General features: G+C 38.9%; 1 long non-coding RNA gene across 1 annotated transcript in view; it reads left to right on the top strand.

Moving 5' to 3' along the window:
- LOC126407265 (uncharacterized) overlaps positions 1 to 22,042 on the top strand; it is a 47,009-nt gene that overhangs the window by 5,088 nt on the left and 19,879 nt on the right. Inside the window, exon 2 of the long non-coding RNA XR_007571764.1 lies at positions 21,014 to 21,168. This is a non-coding gene — a long non-coding RNA (uncharacterized LOC126407265). The remainder of the gene's footprint in view (positions 1 to 21,013; positions 21,169 to 22,042) is intronic.

Here is a 22,042-nt window from a genome sequence, read left to right as displayed (position 1 = left end):
ACATGTACGCAGCATTATTTTTTCACCTGGTTGAGGTCAAGTAACTACTTTCAAAAGTAATCTACAGTACAGCCTATACGTTTATACTAATACTTCAATATGTAGTGATTATATAGTAATGTCGTATTTAATCATATTTAATAAGCTTATTATATTTTTCGTAGACAACGTAACATCACATTTGTAGCAGGAACAGCAATGTAAACACTTTATCTCCACATGGGGAGCAATTAGGAGCTCATGGTCATTCAATCAGAGGCATAAAGTAGTGAAGAGAAATATGTACATGTGCGTCTAAATTGTACTTAAGTAAACATACCTGTTACATTCCTGCACTGTCGGATATCTAAGGCTGTAAAATTATCACTATTTCATAAGATTAAAAGCAAAGAATTGAGTTAAATTTGAAAGAATAATCACTTCTGTGTACAATGAATAGAGTTTCTAATAAATTAATGTCTTATTTTCTGTTTTCTGTCAACCACCTTCATCGTACTCAGCCTCAGTTTGACGACCACTGACGTCCTGTTTTCTCAAGTTTCACTGACTTCTTGCTGTTGAATGAATCTCACAATCAAATTTCTGATTCATAGTTTGAGTCCATAGTCTGTGTTCGTACTGGGCAGCTCCCAGTCTGAAAGTGAGCTGGAGTGGAGACTAGTTTCACAGCTTCTCTGTAAAAACGTTAAAAACAGGACATGAAGTTTGCACAGAAACATGAGCAGCTTCAGTTTTCCTCCCAAACTAAAACTAAAAAAACGAAGTTTATTCTCTCTGGTGCATGCAGGGGGCGACGTGAGGCAGGAGGGAGGTTTGTTACTCACACTGATGCCCTGTGTGTTTTTACATTCACTCTTTATAGTTTGTCAGATTCACAGAGCAACACATGCAAACATTTAAAACCTCAAAATTTATCTGCACTTAAACAATGTGGGGACGGAGTTTTGACTCTTACTGAGGCCTGTGAGAAAAAAAACAGAAACACTTGTTTAACTGCAAATAAATCTGTCCCAACCATCGGCACAACATTTAAGTGTTTCATAGTAGCACATGCCGTATTTTGAAATAAAAAACTGTATGTTTGTATTATTTCAAACCTATATTAAACAACAAACTTATCAACTAACTAATTAAACTTTTTAAGGCCTTTGAAAAGAGTTGACATTCAGATGTTTTGTAGAAGTTGTAAATAATATCTGGTGCACAGCTAATTTTTTAAATAATATATTGTGACATAAAAACAGTAATATCCAAAGATGATGACATCACTGTGTCCGCCCACTACATTTGATTGACAGGTGGTCTCTAGGAAGTAACAGTGCAGAACCACAACTTCCCTGTCAATATATTCATTCTTCAACTTTTAATCTTTACTTAAACAGGTTGATACACGGTCACTGACGAGATCTGATTGGTCAAACAGGTTTTAAATTGCGAGAACTCTTGTTAAACTGCTGATTTGAGCTCGAAGCAGGAAGTTTGTGTTAGTTTCTTATTTCACAGCTGATTCATGTGTCGTCTTTGTGTTTTTCGTGTAAAAATGTGACTTTAACAGAGACGTTTTTACACATGTGACAGCTGTTGACTCAACTATTGGTGAGGAAGCATCATATTAATATATATTTGTTGTGTCACTCTCAGTGAGTTGGGGATAAAACAGGACGGCTTATGTCAGTGGCTTTCTGACTAATGGACAGTTATCTCTCTTCTCATTTACTGTGTTGTCTAATTATTATTTACACATCTATACTTACACATATAATACGTCCTAAGCCAATGATTTACATAGTTTTTACGACCAAAAGTAATAATTCTTCTGATCTGTAATATTCAGCGAAACTGACACCCTTTATTTTAATGTAGAGTTTTGTCATTACACACCAGCTCCTGTTTATAAAATTCAAGTGTTGTTGCCTTCCTTAATCAGTCAGTATCCTGACATTTAAAGGCTCCGTATTAATCTTGTTAATCAAAAATATTTTTTTAACAGTTTTTGGCGATGTTTTGTTTATGCTTTTTTAAAATATATTATCGCAGTAATATCTGATTACTGCAGGAATCGATCATACACAGATTTTTTTTAAGTCAATAAAACTAAAAAAGAATCAAAATAACATAAAAAAATTCATTTTAATTTTCCTGTGTGACAGCTAGAAAATGCCCACAGGCATTTGAGTTTTTGAAAACTGAAAACTTTGCTGAGCAGGCCTGAATAAAATAAATTCTTGTAGTTTTTGTTTGTTAAAGGCAACACAGTCACACGTGTCCACCATTAGCGGTAATATATATATTATAAGACATGCTGTGTATATGATATTTATAATAGTTTTTTAAAAGGAGAAAGTGTTGTTTTAAGTTCATTAACATAGATACGTATAAATTTAAATCTGCATGTGGATCAGTAAAATGTAATTTTAAGAAAAGGTGAATCAGTTTCAGTATACATGTAAAATATTTCCAGTAATTCTGAAGCTTGGTCGTGGTATGTAAAATATTTTTGCACCTGTAAATGGTTGTATATGCAAAAACAGAAATTAAAGAATAATTCAGCCTGCAGGTAATTAAATATTTGTTGATCGTATTTTTGATTTTAAATAAAAACAAAACGTGAATCTTTTTGATTTGAGGAAAAAAATGTATTTATGGATAAGTAAAAAAATCTTTGACGTAGCTGCCCAGTCCACTTCTACAAACATGTTGATATTACAGTTTGATTGTTTTATTTACGTATATTATTATGTATGTGGTTTTAACAATTATTTGATTAATATTTCACATTTTCTTTACTGTTGTAAAACAAAACAAAAGACCAAAATGCCTCTGTTATGGAAATGCAATTAAATATTTTATTGACGTGTTTACTTTGAATTTAATTCAATTTATTTAATAAGACCATTTCCTTTTAAAATTAGACATTAAATTTCAGATGTAAAATGTTGCAGTAGAAACAAAATTTAAATGTCACAGGCTCTTATAATTTGTGTTTTAATAAGAACAAGGACATTTAAAATTACAAATTTGAGCTTGGTCTTTTTTGTTGTAGATTTCCTTGATGTCTGTCGCCAAAATTTTACTCACGTTTTCACAGTCGTTAAAATTCTACATTATAAATCCCTGTAAATTAAACTACGTATCAGTTTTTAATATTTTATCTTAAATTTAAGAATGATTGTCGCTGAGAGACAAAACAGTGATTTGTTAAAGTGCAGCAGTGAGCTTTGTGATGGTGTAAACAGTCACGGTGTTACATATATGTGTGTTGGAAATATAATTTGGGTGGTGCGTTCACTGTACAGTTTAATAATAATGATAATGAATCAGTTGACTCTGTAAATCTACACAATGTCACTGCTGGTGTCCGTTAGTTTTTTCATTATTTCAACAGTATTTCAGCTGTTTAAACCTGCACAGTGTGATTTTATTACCACAATATTTTAGTAATTAGTTTAAACAGTGAAGACATGTAGTCTAATTCTGCTGCTGAGAATTTTTTTTTTATTAAAATGAGAGAGAATTTGGTCAGTAGGTTGAGATATGTCTCCTTGTTTTTGAAGTTTCAGGATGTTTCCAAAACAAAATGAGGAATAATCACCACATCACGGTTAAGAAAATGACATTTAAATGTAGCAGAACTGTTACTTAGCTGGTGACATAATCTGAAAATTATTTTTTTTACATTTTTTTTATTTATTTATTTTTGTTGTTTGTATGATTTCTGAGAAACAGACAAAATTACGACTGTTATTTTTATGTTTTTTTGAGATTTTGCTGCTTTGACGCATCTCGAAAACCAGCCCAATAGTGATGTTGTAGCCTCTGAGAGAGACACACACAGTGAATCAACCACTGTGCAACATCAAAACAAAGACGGAGGAGGTTGATCCTGAACGCACATTAGAAAAATGCAGTTTCACACAAGGCTCGATGACACGGAGAACTGAGGGAGGAAGACAGTATTTTTTTTTTTTAACCATCACAAACAAACAACAGGCATCAGGCAGCTACAGTGTCACCTACCTCCTCCCATGTTACCATGGCAATAATACACCGTCAACCACAGCGGCCATTTTGTGTCCTCGAGCTTTTTTTATTTACAGTTTATCTGCTTGTAAAATAAACTTTCACAGACTGGAAGCAGCTTCTTGTGTTCACCACGATCTTCGCCTTCGTCTGCAGGCAAAGGAGCCGACACCTGCCTAAAAACACACCCCAGGAGTGTGTGTGTGTGTGTATGTTTTGTGTGTGTGTGTGTGGTTTCATTCCTTCCTCCCTCTTTCACCCTGACAGGCTCCTTTTCTTTTTGTTCTTTTCATTTTTTTAACCCAACTGTTTCCAACAGCTTCCACACACCCGATGACCTCTTTGTTGATGCTATAGTAGCGGCCATCTTGTTTCATTAGACTGTAGTGTAACTGTGTGTGGGTGTGTGTGTGTGTGTGTGTGTGTGTGTTGGGGGTTGTTGTGTGCAGAAGCGATGTCTATTGTTTGAGTCAGTTCTGATTTGATTAACAGTCCGTTGGTGGTCAGCGCTTCACTGGTCATTAACGGCTGGTAGGACTGGAAACTCTGGCACTGAGCCATAATTCTATATATGTGTGTGTGTATGTGTGCGTGTGTGTGTGTGTGTGTGTGTTACAAAGAGGGTGGCAATGTTGGTCTGTATGTCCAAATTTTATCAATGGATTGTAATGAAATTTGGTTTAGACATTCTTGTTCTCCAGAAGATAATTCTTACTGACTCTGATGATCACATGACTTTTCTAGAGTACTGTTGAAAAAAATTAGTTCTTTCAAGTTATTTATTTATCATATGCACAAGAAGCAGTTGTTGACAGTGAAACTCTTACATCTCAGGCGTCCTCCAACAATGCTCATTAAATATGTATAAAAAGCATAGAGTGTAGAAATAATGGTCGTAGATACCGTGACGTCACCCACTGGTTTGTGGACTCTTGTTCTGAGGCCTTGAGTTAGGCATTTTAGCCGTCACCATCTTGGTTTCTTTGGAGCCAAAAGTGACCATATTTGGGCCAGAGCGAGGGGTGGATAAGACTGAGAAGTTGAAGACACTTTCCACAGACAGCCTGTCACTCAAAGCGGCCCCGCTCTTAAATATGCGTAACCTTAAGGTTTAATAAAATGTAAATGGGTGAGTTATGTAAACATTCACCCCTGCACAACTGTCATGAAGGGGGAAATTAGCTACAGAGACCAACATTGTTTTTGTACCAGGTTGTAAACATGTTTATTTCTAATGTAAAGTTGGGCATTTAACATGGCGCTCTGTGGGGACTGACTGTCCTCTGGAGCCAGCCTCAAGTGGCCGTTAGCGGAACTGCAGTTTTTGGCACTTCTGTGCTGGCTTCATTTTTCAGCTTCAGAGGTTGCGGCTTGATAAAGAGCTTATTAGCTTGTACACTAACAAGATGATATGCCTTACAATCTATTCAAAACGTGTTTTACGACTGAGTCCTGTCTCATAACTGTCTGCGCACCTTTCCACTTATGTAGAGTTTATACTAAAATAAAAGTGCATAGTGCAACACAGTTTTTAAATTGTCATAGCTTACTCCATTTTTGACTCCCTGGCTTTCCCCATACATTAGAAGTCAGGACTTTAAAGACATCTTGCTATAATGGCACAAATTTGCAGGTCAAAGTTTAAGTCCCCCAAAGCTGAACTTGACACAAACAAATATTTGTGGATTTATTTAGGAACTAATCCACTAATCGCAGCAATCCCATTGAAATGAACTGATTTTGTTCAAAATTTTGTCATTTTGAATTGTTTGCGTTGGTAGTCAGCTAACAACAGTCGGTGTAGTAACTGCATGCAGCTTCCTGACCAAATCTGGCAGCCTGCGCTTTAGCCAGTAGTACTGGGTGGATGAAATGCTGTTGTTTGTCAAGAACGAGTTCCAACTTTAGTATAACTTTAAACCTTTTAGTCCTATTTTGAGTGTTCTTACATTATTGGCTGCTGCTTTATAATTGTCAATGTTTCCAGGTGGTTCTGGTCATCTATAGATTCTGTTTCTGGAAAGATTTAACTGTCCACACATCCCAACCTCAATAAGATGGAGTGATGGTCGCTCCTTTTGAACCCCACTGCAGCCACCTCTGAACGGCATACAGTAGTGATCCACAGCAGGAACAGGACAGCACCTCTCAATCCCACCGTCACACCAGTCCTTATTCACTTTAAAGCACATGCCTTCTCTCCTTTTCTCACTGTGCGGTCCTCTGCACTGACAGATCGGCAGATGGAAAAAGAGCCTCCTGATTGGATGGTGCTGTCCAGGATTTTGCCAAGTTTTGGTGAATCAAATGAGATTACAGTTCCTCATATCCAGTCAGAAACTGAAGCACCATTGAAGTCATCCAGTTCATTTTCCAACACCCGTACAATGGCTAGCAGGATGCTAGTTCAGCTGGTGCCATCTTCTCCCTCTTTCCTCGATGTTTACTGATGTTGAAAAAAACCTCAACTTGGTAGCTGCAAGTCAGAAGAAGGAGAGTTTACAGAATGGGGAGTTGATACGCCTCCATCGTCCAAAGCCAACCACAAAAAGCAAAATAGACCTAAGAGCATAAATTTGGCACAAATTTAGAGGAGCTGACAGAGAGGAGCCTGGAAACGTCCGCACCTACGTCATCAGTGAATGGTGACTCACGCTTTAAAAACACAAATTGTCGTTCTCCATTTGTGTACAGATTAAACAAAAGATACAGCGTGTTAGTTAATGAATTTAAGGTGTTTACTGTAGGTGTACTTTTAATCTTTGGATGGAGCCATGCTAGCTGTTTCCCCCTGATTCCAGTCTTCATGCTAAGCTAAGCTAACCATGAACTGAATGCAGCTCTGGGACTGATTTCCATCTCAGCATCGTTTCCAGAAAGAAATTGTATTTTCCAAATTGTTGAAATATGTCTAATGAATACGGTCTGGTTGTGTTGTAGGAGTATTAGCAGTAGTAGTAGTGGGAGCCGTAGTTGTTGCAGTGTTAACAGTCGTATTCGCAGTAGTACTTGTAGTTATATTTAGTCGAGTGTTGTTCAGTGTTGGTCTGTCTGTTTTTGCCCCACAGGACTCATCTGTTATTTCTTGGCCTACAATTCTTCTTCTGTTTAGATAAGACATGCTGTGTGTCATCACGCCCGCTGCTGTGTGTGTGTGTGTGTGTGTGTGTGTGTGTTAGTGTTTGAGGCTGTGTGTAAGATTTGTGAGTGACTTTATCCATGTTTTTCTGCATGACTGGAGTGACCAAGTGTGGTTTTTTTGTGTATATATGACTAAGCGAATGTGTATGCACGTACGTCACGCTCGTGTGTATGAATGACTCTGTGTGCAAATGAGCAATCGAATGTGTGTGTGTCTCCTTCCCCTGGGCCTGAGGTGAAGAACATCTGCATGTGTATGTATGAGTGTGTTTGTTTGTTTGTTGCACTCGTCCTTGTTTCCAAATGTCCGTTACGTCTGTCAGGTTGAAGCCTTGCATGTCCGGCTGGTTCTCAAGTTTTCAAACTGATTGATGAACCTGAACACACGACAATGCTCTGTTAAATTCTGACAATGAGCTCCAGCAGTGTCAGCAGTCATGACCTGTGTAGTGATGTCAGCTGTAGTACTATCTGCGGTTCTAGTAGTACTCATAGCAGTGCAAGAAGAAACCAACACATTCTCACTCCGACCTCGTCATACATTGATGCCATATGTATTTTGGTCTTTCCACGTCAAGATATGACGTGCAAGGTATTCTGGGTTTGTAGGCTGTTGATGTTCTAGGACGTCATGTTAACTTCAGCCTGTTAGATGCATTGTCTGTTTTCAAAATACGCTTCTGTTTTCACAGGAAATTTAACCTTTATATACAGTCTCTCTCAGAATAAATGCACTACGTCAGTACCACACTGCAAATTGACGTTTTTTTCCTTCAACTACAAACGCACATGGTTGGGTCTAGGACAGAACATGGCTTGGCTTAACATTCTTATGGGAAGCGAACACCGTCCTCCCAGGTGAAAGTTGGTGGTTGTTTGACCCATCCACGACCCCTTCTGCCGCCCTACTAAGAGATAGCTCCCTTAACTTACGTTGTTGCCCGGCTGCACTTTCCCCCTGACGCTACCAGGCACTAGAATAACAGCGACATGCCAACATGAAAGGTGGCTTTTTTTGTTGGTCTCTGACATCAGATGTCACTCACCAAGCGCCAATATTCGACAACATTGGAGTGAGACCGGATTGGAAGAAACGGTAGTTGTGGCAGTTTAAGAAGTGGCAGTAGTAGCGTTGCAGAAGTTGCCGCAGTAGTTGCAGTTATAATAGAACGTACTGCAACTGTTGGTTGTATTGGTAGTAGAGATGATATCTGTTGTAGCATCAGTGTTAGAACTACACAGTATTTACTGTAGTACGTGCAGTAATACAGCTGTAATTATCCACATCTTTGTGCTGACAACAGTCTCCATGATAAAGAAAATATATTGGCAGAAATTAAAGGAAAAGGCTGGTGAGGTTTAGGGCTTTATATCATCAGTAAAGTCTTCGTCCTTGTCTGTAGCAGGATGGTGTGAGATTGGGTCAAAATAAACTACAAAGTGTTTGTTCACGGTGATGAAGGAACATGTCACCCAGTGCAACAGCTTGGTTCATTGGTGTGTTTGTAATAGTTTTTGAACAAAGTGGAGTTCTGTGGCTCAGAAGAGGAAGATACATCAGACTTTTATACACACACAATACTTGTTCTTAGATACATTGGTTTGGCCTTTTCATGCCTTTTCATGCCTTTTTTTTTTTTTTTTTTTTTTTTTTTTACCAAAATACTATTGAAGGCATTTTTATATTAGGCACAGGGCTCGTGTAACACATGGTTAATGTTGTGAAACGATCACGGTTAGGTTGAGGCAACAAAACTACCAGGTTAGATTTGGGGTAAAAGAAAGCATGTTTGTTCCGTAACATAATAGTGACAGTGCGCCACAGCCATATGTATATTCTGTATTTCTTATGGTTTTACATCGGACACAAACTGCAGTCTCTGGGGTGAAAGTTGGTGAAAGTCCAGGTTTGTTTGACCCTTCCACCTCATCTCCCTGCCTCCCGCTCTGTGTTGTTGCGGATGGGTTTATATTGGAGTTAGCTGAAAAACTGGTGTGTCTCAGAAAGACACTAAAGAGTGCCTTTGGCGTCGATATCACACGCAGAGGGGCCTGACAAAGCGTTTGTATTTGATGACCTGGGTACAAGAACGGGCTCTTTGCACTGGCTCAAGCATGACTGGCCTCCCTCTCCACTCTCCTGCTGCTCAGCTTCCACATTAGTAAAGTTGTTTCATACTCGAGTACACTTGTGTCATCATCTACGTGACATCTGTTTTTCTTGTAACTACAGTGTAGAAAAGAGCGCCAATTGTAAGATCATAAGCCTACGTTGGAGCCAACCTTTGCTTTATGCGTACTGTTGTTTATTTTTTTGGAGACAATGTCTAGGGTGACTCTCTTGCCTGCCTTCTTACTTTATCACCCATGGCCGTGCAGTTCAGAGGATGAGATCAGCGTTTGCTGCACGCACATGCAGATTTCGGAGGAGACAGCAGCATTGATAGCTCTACTCACAGACTGCTACTCACTTAAAATAACAGTCCACGTCCATGTTTTGGTACAGTTAGTGTTCACACCTGATGAGAAAGATACTGAAGCACACATGAACCATACTTGAGACCACCTTTTCAAGCAGGTGTCGCATGCCTTGGTACAGTACACAGTGTTCACATTAATCAAACAAACTGGATTTTGGGGTTAAATGTGCTCAGATCAGGGTCTAGCTCCCTGATTTAGCCTTTTTATATTATCTCAGTTTGTCATTGTGCCTACTGAGAATTTAACTTATGTTTAAGTTGATGCAATTTAAGTTTGATTTTTACATATACCCCCTCAGTTTTTAGTAAAAATAACAAAGTTTTGACTGTGTATTATTTACACCAACTCTGTCCCTGTTTGAACCTCAGACCTCTTTTCCCCTCAGATCAATAAAGTTTGATCTAATTTTAGCTGCATGTGGGACACAGATCAGTACAAAAATCATTTATGGTGATGTGATATGATCTCACTTTGGGGTAAATACCAAGTCTGTTTGTAGTGATTGTGTCCAGTATTTTCTGAAACTGACTCAGACTCTGACAGCTGTAGGTTTTATGATAAACGTGCCGTCATGTTTCCGGTGTTATTTTTTTTTTTTTACTGTAACTGGTTGAAGTGATTTGAGTGTGTGATCATGTGACCCGGTCTGTGAAACTGATCTGCTGGCTCATTATAATTATTATTAACCATCAGGACTGAAGTATGAGGAGCTCTGATTGGAAGGCAGACAGGATATTACTTCACTGTTTCCATACTGTCTGTGTGTGAGCGTACAAATACCCGCATCTCTTCATACTGTGTGTATCTGCAGTACGAAGTGAATATACTTAGTGTGTCACATAGAACAGATTTTCTTTATGTCTGTGCTTCTGTGTCTGCTGTACTTCATGCATATTAATATATTTTCTGTGTGCAGATGTACAGTTATAATGTGTGTGTGTGTGTGTGTGTGTGTGTGTGTGTCCCGTCTCATTGATTGAGCTCTTCCTGCTCTCTGATTGTCATGGTTTCCAGATGCCTGATTATCAGTGAACGCTCCCTCTTCCACTGATGACTTGTCAGTTACCGGGCAGACTGTAAAACACTGCCTGTGTTCGATAAATGGACAAATCAATCTGCAGCACACACACAGGATTTGATCGTCAGCTAAACTTCTTGTTCAGCAGCTTTATATCACATCCTGTCATTTTTGTGTCTGGTTGCTGCATCTTGATCAACAGAAAGTGACGTGTTTTATTTTTATAATTTGAAATAAATGGAAGCAAAGTATTGATGGCTACTGCAAAGCCTTGTCCCCAAACTTTTGTTTTGCCAGTGGTGAAGAGAAACCTGCACTGGACCTTTTTTTCCCCTCTGTGCAAAACTATGTTTTGTCCTGTAAATTCTCAGGTTACTCAGCCTGGTGAAGACAGTTTGTGCTCCTGGTGTCTTTTCAGCTTCTCTGGACTGAATTTCTACGTACACTACCCACATGGTGAAATTTAGCAGAGCAGCAGCAGCTTTAGTCCTCTGTTCAGGCACAGCAGTCAAGTCAAATCAATTTAATTTAGTTTTATTTATCTGCCCAATATCACAAATCGCAACTTTGCCTCAAGGGGCTTTACGATCTGAACAGCATACGACACCCTCTGTCTTTAGACCCTTGATTCATATCAGCAAAAACTCCCCCAAAAAGAACTATAATGGGGAAAAAATAGAAAGACTTAACCACATGCTTTTGCTGCCTGAACCGAAGGAAGTTAACCTAAAAATATATTTTTTTAATCTATATTCTGAGTGTATTTTGAAAAAGAGACTGCATACATTTAATTAGCGAACACTGTACATTTCCTGTGAAAACTGAACTTTAAAAATTTTCCTAGTCAACCAATAGTCATCATTTAGGGCCGCTAGTCAACTAGTCGCCCGCATGTTAACAATATTAATTTAATTATTAGATGATATATTTTGGGCGGGGCAACACAATGGTTTGAGTTGAAGGTGTGAGAAAGAATAGTATCAGTAACATTGTTAACACTGTGCTACATTACAGAGAAATACAAAACCGTACTAATGAACCTTCATTAATATAGGCCTATATTTTATCTACAAGTGCACGTCACACACTGAGCGAGCCGCCTGTTAATGACGCTGTGGGCTAATGGGCATGTAGCTACTTCCATGTTTCAGATGATACGTCATGTTTGTAGTCGACCAATGAAGATGAGTTTACATATCACCTTGGGTTCGTCCTTCACCTTCTCAAAATGATCCCACACTTTGGATTTCCTGCCCGACATGTTATTAACTAGCCTGTGGAATAACCGCAGGGACCAGCCCTGGAAATTAGGGACTGTAAACATGCCGTCATGGTCCAGTCCTATAGGTTTTGATTTATTTTGACAAGGTGCAGCTCCTAATAGAGTTTCATGTTTGTTGTTTTTGTTTTTGTTTTTGTTTTTTCTGTGACTCAAGCCCTATTCGAACGGGATTAGTATTACCTGGAGACCTCTGGTTTTAGTTATTGTTGTTTTTATTGTGCGCCTTTTTTCTACCTCTTTCCCAGTTGAATTATGGAGGCTGCGGTGGAAATTATGAATAACAGTTTTGACAGCATTTTAGGTGCAAATGCAAGAGCCTCATCATCTCGGTACACAGTATGGAGACCCGTTCGCAGAAACAGCAAGCTCAGATCCATCAGAAGAGCGAAATTTCGTAAGATATTGAGATGGATGACATACGTAGCAGCATGTGGTAAGGAACATTTTTCTATCTTTCAACAGGCTTAATACAAACGCCCTGACAGCCCGTTATCCCGACAACAACTGCCCACTGTTCCAAAGTCCCGTTGCTGCTTTGACATTTTATTTACTGTTGCCATGACGACTTACACATACCACGTTAAATGTGATCATTTTAGCACAAACCATAAGCTTTCCATAAACCTAACCAAGTGGTTTTTGTGCCTAAACCTAACAAGACCCTAACAATAGCGTTGTTACATGGATGTGACTCAGCAGCATGCAGCAGCAGCGGATGTCTTCTTCTTCTTCGGATTTTATTGGCGGTTGACAACTCAGCAGCGGATGTTATGATATGCACAGCTTTGACATCATATCCGGGCCGTAATGTCAGTAAATTCCAGTAAAATACAGACTTCGCTTATCTCGTGCAAATGCACCACAAGAAACACAGACGTGGGGGGGTAATTTACAAATTACCAGATGTCCCCAGGTAATACTAATCCCATGCGAATAGGGCTTAAGTGACTAATGAAATCTTGCAGACTAATGACATTTCTGGTCGACTAGTGTTTGGTCGACTGTTAGGGGGCAGCCCTAGACACAATCCATGTATCCCTGAACATCCAAAACTGAGGCAGGAGAGTACTTAATACATAATATTTTGATGCCGACAGCCACTGACCAAGCTTCTGTATTTGACAAGTTGGGAGTGAGAGTGTGTGTGTGTGTGCTGTGCGTGTATCTTTTAATAATCAGCCATTGTTTTGCTTCCATATGCTGCAGTCATCAGATGAATTCTCAACCTGCGTTAAAACTCTTGTATCTCCAAAATGACATTTTAAAGTGAGATAAAACGCACTTAATTTATTCCAGCAACAAATTCTCAGGCTTGTAAATCTTTCCTGAGACAGAAAAAACCCCTGATGTGGAGTTACAAGGTTTCCACTGACAGTGATGACATGTATAAACATATGTAAAAATGTTGGCCTTATACATCATGAACAGCCTTTAATCTGCAGCGCCGCTCTTTCCTGTATTACAGATGATTAGTTGCTGCTTTTGCTTCCTGCAGCACTTTGAAACCGGAGACGATCGTTCTGGAAACACGACTGTAATTACACCCGAGAAACTCACCGACATTCAGCGGTCGGTTCGGCCCGCAGACGCATTAGGTTGCATTTCACTGGACGCATTATAAACCAAGAGCTGGAGGTGCATTGTTTGAAAATGTTTGAATATGTTTATTGAAAACAGACTGTAAAATCCTGATCAGTAGACCACAGTTAATCCCTGCGGGACAGATGGTGATATTAATGCTCTGTACTGAACGCTACTGCAACAGAGACGGTAAAATAATGCCTCCGTCCTGCCAAGGAAACCAAACAGCAGCATTACCAATTTAATATCCACGTCTATAATACAGAGCTACAAAGAGACAATTATTTCTCATGTTTTGTTCCCGTCAACATGAAGTAAATATTTAATGATATTAAAGGAGAAAATTTGTCTTCTCATGACAAAATGTTTAGAAGATGGTTTGGACGGACTCCCCGCCTCCATAATAAAGTTTTGAACAACGTAGTATTTCTGAGCTGAGGAAGAGAACAAATAGTTATATCAGTCATAACAAAGCTGATGACGATTATGAAATATGGTGGAAAGCTCCAGAAGAGCTATTAGATGGATCTTAAGATGAGACTGTTTTGTCAGTTGTTTTCTCTGAGATCACGAAAAGGGTCGGGCGATATGTTAAAGTTTTCCAGCCAGCCACCGTCAGCCTAACAACCAGAGACTGCCAAAATATTCACAAAAACGTCTTCAAGCAGCAAGTTTTCTTCTGTTCACAATCTCTTCTGGATTTTCTTAGTCTAACAGACAAAATGAATTCACAAAATGTTGAGAAAGGAAATACTCTTCCATCTATTTTCCTTAGTAAACAGAAAAATACACCTGAAAAATACACCTGAAATCAAGTTTCTCAGTTTTACAGAAGGAAAACTTGCTTAATTGCAGTGGTGGACGAACCTGAAAGCCATGCTTGAACAGAAGTACTGGTATCTTACCAAAAATGACTTTGGCAGATGTTAAAAATCACCTGTTACAATATTACTTAAGTGAAAGTCTTACATCCAGTTCAGACCAAAGATTCGCAGCAAGACTAAACTGTTTTAGAAAGTTGCAGTGGTGTGAACTGGCCGTCTGAGCTCGACTCAAGCCGGCTGATGCTGTCACCTGCAACTCAACTGGTCAAATCACCACAGGCTGGTTTTAGAACAGCAATATTGTCACCTGTTTCTACAGCCAATCACCTTGTAGTGAAGTCTGCTGGTCAAGTCACAACGACCGCAGACGGCATGTTCGCTTGCTGTGGCAGGTGCTCCGTCCCCACTGAGCCCTCTGTTTCTGTCCTCACGGTGTGCCGGTGTTGGACGACACTGCTGTTCCCTGTATGTGCTTCAGTATGTCACACTATCCTCATTCATATTTTAAGAAGCTACAAATTATATTCAGCCACAAAATAAGCCTGAAAAGCTGGAAAACAGAACAGAATTAAGAGAGTTGTTGCATAGAGATGATACACCGTCTCATCTAGTTGCATTGGTGTGAACCGGCAGGTTTTTAGAACCTTACAGAACAGCGCATTGCAAGTAGTTGCTTGTCTCAACTCGTCTTGTCGCAAATCTTTGGTCTGAACTGAGCTTTAAAGTATCTGATATTTACTGTACTTAAGTATCAAAAGTAATTTTATTATATGAAATATTATTAAGTATTGAAAGTAAAAGTACGAGTAAACATAAAACCAAGCGGTCAGAACTCTGAAGTTATGAAGTTAATTGCTTCTTAACATGAACACCACTTTAAAAATGGAGCGACATTACACTTAAAGGAAAACAAGGTCTTCTTCACAACTTAAAGGATATAAAGAAAACCTTAGACTATCCAAGGCCGACACAGCAGTGGAGCAGTCACAGTTACCTGTCACAAATCTTTATCTCCTTCAATCATTGCTCGCCCTCTCTGCTGTGAGACGCCATTTTCTGCCTGCATCATGAAGTCGGTCTCATCGTAGAGTGTCCCCAAACAAAAACTTTGTTAACATCTGTTTTATCTAATAAGATAATACATAGAAATGTATTGGAGTAAAAGTCAATAGAGTTTTATTTTATATTGTTATTATTAGTAATATATTTTATATTTTAGGAAATGCATTGGAGTAAAAGTGAAGATATATATGTCAGAAATATAAAAACTCAAGTACAGATACTCCCAAAAAAGTAGTGTAAAGTATACTGAGGTATTGTAATAAATTATTTTTACTTTGTTCCATTACACCACTGCTTAATTTCCTTGTTGGCTCATTATGAAACGTCATTCAAACTCAACAAAACAAAATAAAACTCACTAAAACCGTCACAGTAAGTCTCACTTTTTCAACAATTACAATTAAAATTACAACAATTACAAACACAACGCCATCCCCACAACAAAGTCTTAAATTTGACTTGGTGAACAACTTGTTTAGCTTGTTTAACAATACATAAAGTTTTGAGGCACTAAAGCAAATTTGGGAATTTGGGGACAACAAGAGCTGTTGGGATTTTAAAAAAATGAATGAATAAATAAATAAATAAATACATAAGGTTTGGGGATTTACAGGGCAAACAGCTTCAGATTTGTACCATCCTGTGTGCCTCCATCATAGAAATGACACTGTGCCAAATTATTTTTACCAGGTCCATTTTGTGAAAAAGTCTGTAATAAAATGTAGTTAACCGCTGCTGTGCACATCAGTAGATTTTAGGGAGTCATCAGATCCTCCCCGAGGGAATGCATCCGAACCAACAGAGAACAGACTTGGCTGTGAGCACATGTACTGTGTTGCCTGTTTGTGTGTACAGAGCGTACTGTGTGTGATCCAGATGTGTGTCTCTGTGGGATTTGCACCCAGGAGGTCAGGCGTTATCGTACACTGAGACCCAGAACAAGGTGCAGTGGAAAAACCCTGCATCTCCAGGACGGCTGCAGCAGCCTGTGTACACTTATTTTTCCTTAAACGTGTAAATGTTTTCAGAAGAGTTCACAGAGATTTCTGAGCAGCAGATGAAACACATAATCCTTTATTTCCATCACTGGAATCACCCGAATTTGAACTTAAGAGGTTTCCCTGGACAGCAGCTGGTCGAGTGGCGAGCGCCGCCCTGGTCTGGATTACTGCTGAGCGAAGCAGTTGTGAGACAGATCATATGTCAGCGATGTATGTACGGTACATGTAGGTCCACAGGGTTAACAGCTTAAAGCCTCTCTGATGTGTTTTCAATCAGATGGAAACTAAAGAGGCAACTGAGAACAGCGGATAAAGTAGAGAACAGACCAGAGGACACAATGTTCTCGACTGGTTTCAGAGACACAGCGAGGACGAGATGAACCTGATTGATCCGGAAGTGCAAATGGGACGCTGCAGCAGCAAAGAGCAGGAGGTAGAGAGTAAAGCATGATAACAGAATGACAGGTTCAGGTTTCTACTGATATTAGATTCATGTAGATTAAAACAACTTAGAAAAAGTCAACACCTTCAAAATCAGTCTTCAGTTTTGTAAGGAATAACTGTAAATGACTTCAATAACACTTTGAATTTTAATTCAATTTAGCAATTTTAATGACACATTATCGCACATTTACAGTGTCTATTTGTTCATTAGAGGAAAAATGTGGCAGGTAAGTAGGGTTGCCACAACTTAGAATTTTTCTAGTCGACCTCCATAAGAATTCCTCCATATGCCCGACTTGCCTTTTTTTTGCGTTTGTATTGTAATGTCCTGCTTTTCCACTTAACGTGTTGATGTCTCTATCCTTCGTGTTAAAACATATCCAGGACCTGCACTTTTTTTAACCACCTGCTCCCACTTGCAGCAAAGATTAAACCGCCTGTTCCTGCGAGATTTGTGTTGGTTCCTGCTAGGGCTGCTCAATTATGGAAAAAATCATAATCATGATTATTTTGGCCAATATTGAAATCACGATTATTTATACGATTATGTCTTGAATGCATTTATTGAACATTTCTTTTTTTAAAACACTCTCCCATCAAATGTTTTGAGGTCTCCTTAAAATAAAAATACATGAAAAATATGTTCTAATGTAGTAGTAAAAAAAAGATATATAACATCAACTATTGTAGTGCGCTCAATCTCTTGAAAACAAGTAATAGATAAAAAACAATAAGACATAGAAAATAATCGTTTTTCCACCATTATATTAATTTTGAGATTGTCTGGAGCCAAAATTGAAATCACGATCAAGATTCGATTAATTGCACAGCCCTAGTTCCTGCAGTACAAGCATGATCCCAATCCCGATGCAGTCTTCTACATTAGCTTTCTGTTGTTGGTGGCTTTTTGGCAGAATTCGCATCAGAGCTTTGTTTGAAATCACTCTGATTGTCAATTTAGCTCAGTGCACGAGAAACAAAACTGAAATGAGGAAAGTAAACAAATGACTAATGTCAAGAGGTGTGACATCAAAAAACACACGTTCTCTTAGGTAAGTTTTTTTTCAGCCATTGAACTCTTTAGCAGAAAGAGTTCATAATTGTGTTACTGTTTGCTAGTGTACGGTAAATACAATTTGTTCTTTCAACCTCGGATTGTGTTCTTGATGTGCTAACTAGCGTCTTGAATCCATCCTGTCTTCCGGTTTCCCTTTTTGAATGACGAATATAGGCTTCCTGCTGGTATGGAGGGTTGTTTCCTCTCACGCAGGCGCCGAACATACAAGCTAGTTGGCTGTTAGCTGTAGGTATTGCAGTGTGTTCAAGTGCAACTTTATGGCAGAGACACAGGCAACGTGAGGTGATGCAACGGTCGTCCTTTCTCACCACTAGTTCTTTGATGTTGATTTAGTTTGTCTGGGCCTTAAAGCTCACTATTTAACACATTGAACCTTTTTCGCTTTAACACTATGCAACCAGAAATGTAAAAGTGATGTGCTGGGACATTTTAATCATAATCATAACATTTTGAAAATAGAAATTTAAAGTTGTTGTTTGTTTTCTAATCTGTTAAACCTCCTGTCTCTGTCTTCTCGTGGACTTGCCCGTGTTGATGTAAACCCTCTTGATATGAAGCTGGGAAATGAAATGTAAGCATGTAGTATTATTTTTGTGAAAGTCCCAGTGGGGTGTATAACTATATATATTAGAAAAAATACAATTTGTTGTGTTGACACTAGCTTGTATAGCCTGTCGATCTGTCCTCTTAACCTGCTCGTCTCTTATCACATCATTTCAATTTCATATATTACATACATACTTAATATAAACCAATTTACAGCCTCACAAACTCATCACACAGCTGTAAGCTGGTTAGTGGCTGATGTACAGAAGTTCTCTGTGATGCATGTCAGTGAGTGTCGTAAATAATCCACAAAGAATAAATGTATGAGTTTTATCCTGCAACATTACTGCAGGTACATGGAAAAAAGTATTAACAGAATTCTCAAAGATGCTTCTCACCATCTGGATGAAATTGTCTTCTGCTTCATCAAAGAGATTTTTAATTTGTCGCAAATGACATGGAAGGAGTCACAGGGAGAGGTTTGGTATTTTAGTTTGGATTTTGAAACAGAATCACAGTTAGGGAACTATTAGCTATTTTAGCTAGTTTCAAGTTCAAGTTTGTACTTATAATACAAGTCATATGTGACCTTGAGATATGACAAGCAACTGTACATACAGCTCCAAATTTTTGAGACTGAAATAAGTAGAGAAGACATTATCCGCTTCATCAGAGTTTCAAATCAAAAGAAAACATCTGTTAACATCAGGGCGACTCGACACATCAGGCCTTTAATGTCTTCTCTCAGTCTGCTTCTCTTTGGAAAGCGTTAAACACTCCTCGTGGTTTTTTCCTGGAAGCGGAGCGTCATGTGCGTGTTGTCAACCAACGTTTGGAAACAGTGCGGCAGAAATTCATCTCTTCTTAACAGACCATCAACACACAGCCAGAGGTGAAGTCACTTTTATGGAAATGAGGAAGACGAGTGGAAGCAGGATGCAGGCCAAACCACCTACAGACCCGCTGACATCAGCTGCGCCTGTGTGTATGTGTGTGTGTGTGTAGTTGTATTAGTTTATTGTGTATCAGAGTATATAATATCTATTATTATTAAAGCCTCCCTCCAGTTAACTGTAAACCCTTAAAAAATAAACTTAGAAGCTTAAAAAAAGAGTTTTCTTATTAAATTATTAAAAGTGATATTTACAAACTGCATCGTGCTCCAAATGTTTGATGTTATTTTCTTGCTGAATCAATTTCTGCTGTTGATTTTCACATAACGACTGTGTTTGCCTGTGGGGGTGGCAACTTTTGAAATATGAAACTCATTTCTGTTACAGCACTTCTGCTCAAAAGTCCTATTTACTTCTACATTAATATTGCTACAGCATGCATACAAGCTTTACAGCGCTCTGCAACACTTGGTTTTGCTCCCACTTTTCACAGGTTTAAGTTAAAGATCAAAGACTTTTTAACACACAAAAGAAAAATAATTTTGGTCCCAAAATTGTTAAAGTGTGTGAGTGACCACTTCTCCTTTTCCAAAATAATTTATCCCCTGACAGTTGTGACATACCTACGTATTCTCATACAGCTGTTCAACATCAATGGTGTTTGGCACTTTGGAGAAATTTTCTCCACACAGATGAATCCCAGTTTATATTGTACCGAGCAGATGATAGACATCGTGTATGGTGTTGCCAACACTGTGAACAGAATGCCCCATGGTGGCGGTGGGGTTATGGTATAGGCTTGCAAGCAAACAATGAATGTTTATTCAGCATCTTGATATGTCTCACCTGTCAGGTGGATGGATTATTTGGAAAATGAGTGGTCACTAACAGATTTTACAAATTTGTGAGCAAAATTTGAAAGAACTAAGTCTTTTGTGTGCACAAAAAAAGTCTTAGATCTTTAACTTTAACCTGTGAAAAATGGGAGTAAAAACAAAAGTTTTTTGTCCAGTCACTAACTTACAAAATCAAACTACAGAAAACAATATGCATTTCGATGGAACTGCATTAGAGTGAAATTCACCTCAGTTTCAATTCTATAAAGCAATACTGGGGAAACTTCCAGCCTACCTCTGCACCATCTGTGCGTTGGTCTTGGTCGTAAGGGAAAACTGCATTCTCCTACTCTGCACCTTGGATATGGAACAATCTTCAAAAAGATCTAAAATTAGATTAGATAAGATTCATTATTCAGTGAATTTAAGGGCATCATAAAGAATGTGGTGACAGAGACGTGCTTATTTTTCTTGAGAGACCACTGTGTTTGAATAGTTGTTGTTTTATTGTGGATTTTTGTATTATACGTATGTTGTATTTGTTGAATTTCAATGTTTTTGATTGGCTTCTACCTCGGTCAGGTCTCTCTTGTAAAAGAGATTTTCAATCTCAGTGGGACTTCCTGGTTAAATAAAAGTTAATAAGTTGTTCTTACATTGTCACAACCAAAAACCTGAACCCAGACTTCTAATATAAAGTGTTTGATTTAGTTTGCAGCTTGACCGTCTGACAACGAGCACATGCAACAGTCGATGTCTTATTTTAGAATGACTCTTAAATGCGGATAACTTTCTGACGAAAACAGGGGCGAACCATCAACGAAACGGCCCAGCGATCCCACTGACAGAGCAGGAGGAAGGCCGGTATAGAGGTTTGACCATGCGTGACCGCCGCCCCGCCCTCAACGAACCCCCGACAGAGAGATCATGATCACTGGACGGCGAGGCTTTCAGCTCACAGGTCAGATTCACTCATGAAAGCTTTGAACCAACATGTTTGTCTCTGAAAATCGCCTGAACTCAGATTACAGAGTGAGACAACTTAATATGTTAACACAGGATTCTGTTCTTTGATCTATTTTAGTGAAATATACATTGCTCACACATACATCTGTGCTTCTGAATGAGTCTCTCAAAGGTAAATATCACCGCTCTCGGCTATCGCTGTATCTCTGCCTCAGTCTTTCATGTCTTCACTGAACCGCAGGGGTCCCTAATCCATGAAGAGTTAACCTCCTCCACTTCTGGTCAGACAGATGAACAGATACCAATTAGGCAAAGGAAGGGAAGGGGAGATGGACGAAGACAGAAGAGGAAAGAAAGCTGACAGAGGGGAAAAAACAGGAGGCAAAGGTCAAACTTAATGCAATGTAATGCTGAAGAACAACACCAGACAGGCGGGTAGAGAAAGTCAAATCAAGAGAAAGACAAACAAAGACAGGGGCGAAGAAAAAAAGCAGCAGAGGTCAAGCTAAACGCCTCGAAACGCAGAGTGACTAAACTAAAAGAAATTTTGGAAAAGTGGGAAACGGCTGAGGAGAGAAAGTGTTGGCAAGAGGCCAAATAGACCATTAGCAAAGTTAGTCTGGTCAGTGAAGCGTAACGACAATACGCCTTTAAAAAAACTCCATCTCACATTTCACCCGCTTTACAATCCTGCCTTTAACCTTTGGTGCAGCAGTGTTGGGGCTCCTCTCCAGTTCAGGGAGGGAGAAAAACTGCAACAGGCAGGAGGAGGAATCCATGAGGGTAGGAGCCGGGCCTCGAGTGGAGACATGAAAGATGAACCAGAACAAAGGCCTCAAGTGTTCAGTGTTACAGTATTATATCATTGA

Source organism: Epinephelus moara, chromosome 19, assembly GCF_006386435.1.
Source record: "Epinephelus moara isolate mb chromosome 19, YSFRI_EMoa_1.0, whole genome shotgun sequence".
In the NCBI taxonomy this organism is placed as follows: domain Eukaryota; kingdom Metazoa; phylum Chordata; class Actinopteri; order Perciformes; family Serranidae; genus Epinephelus; species Epinephelus moara.
The sequence above is the reverse complement of the archived record's forward strand: the minus strand, read 5'-3'. Positions and strand labels throughout refer to the sequence as shown.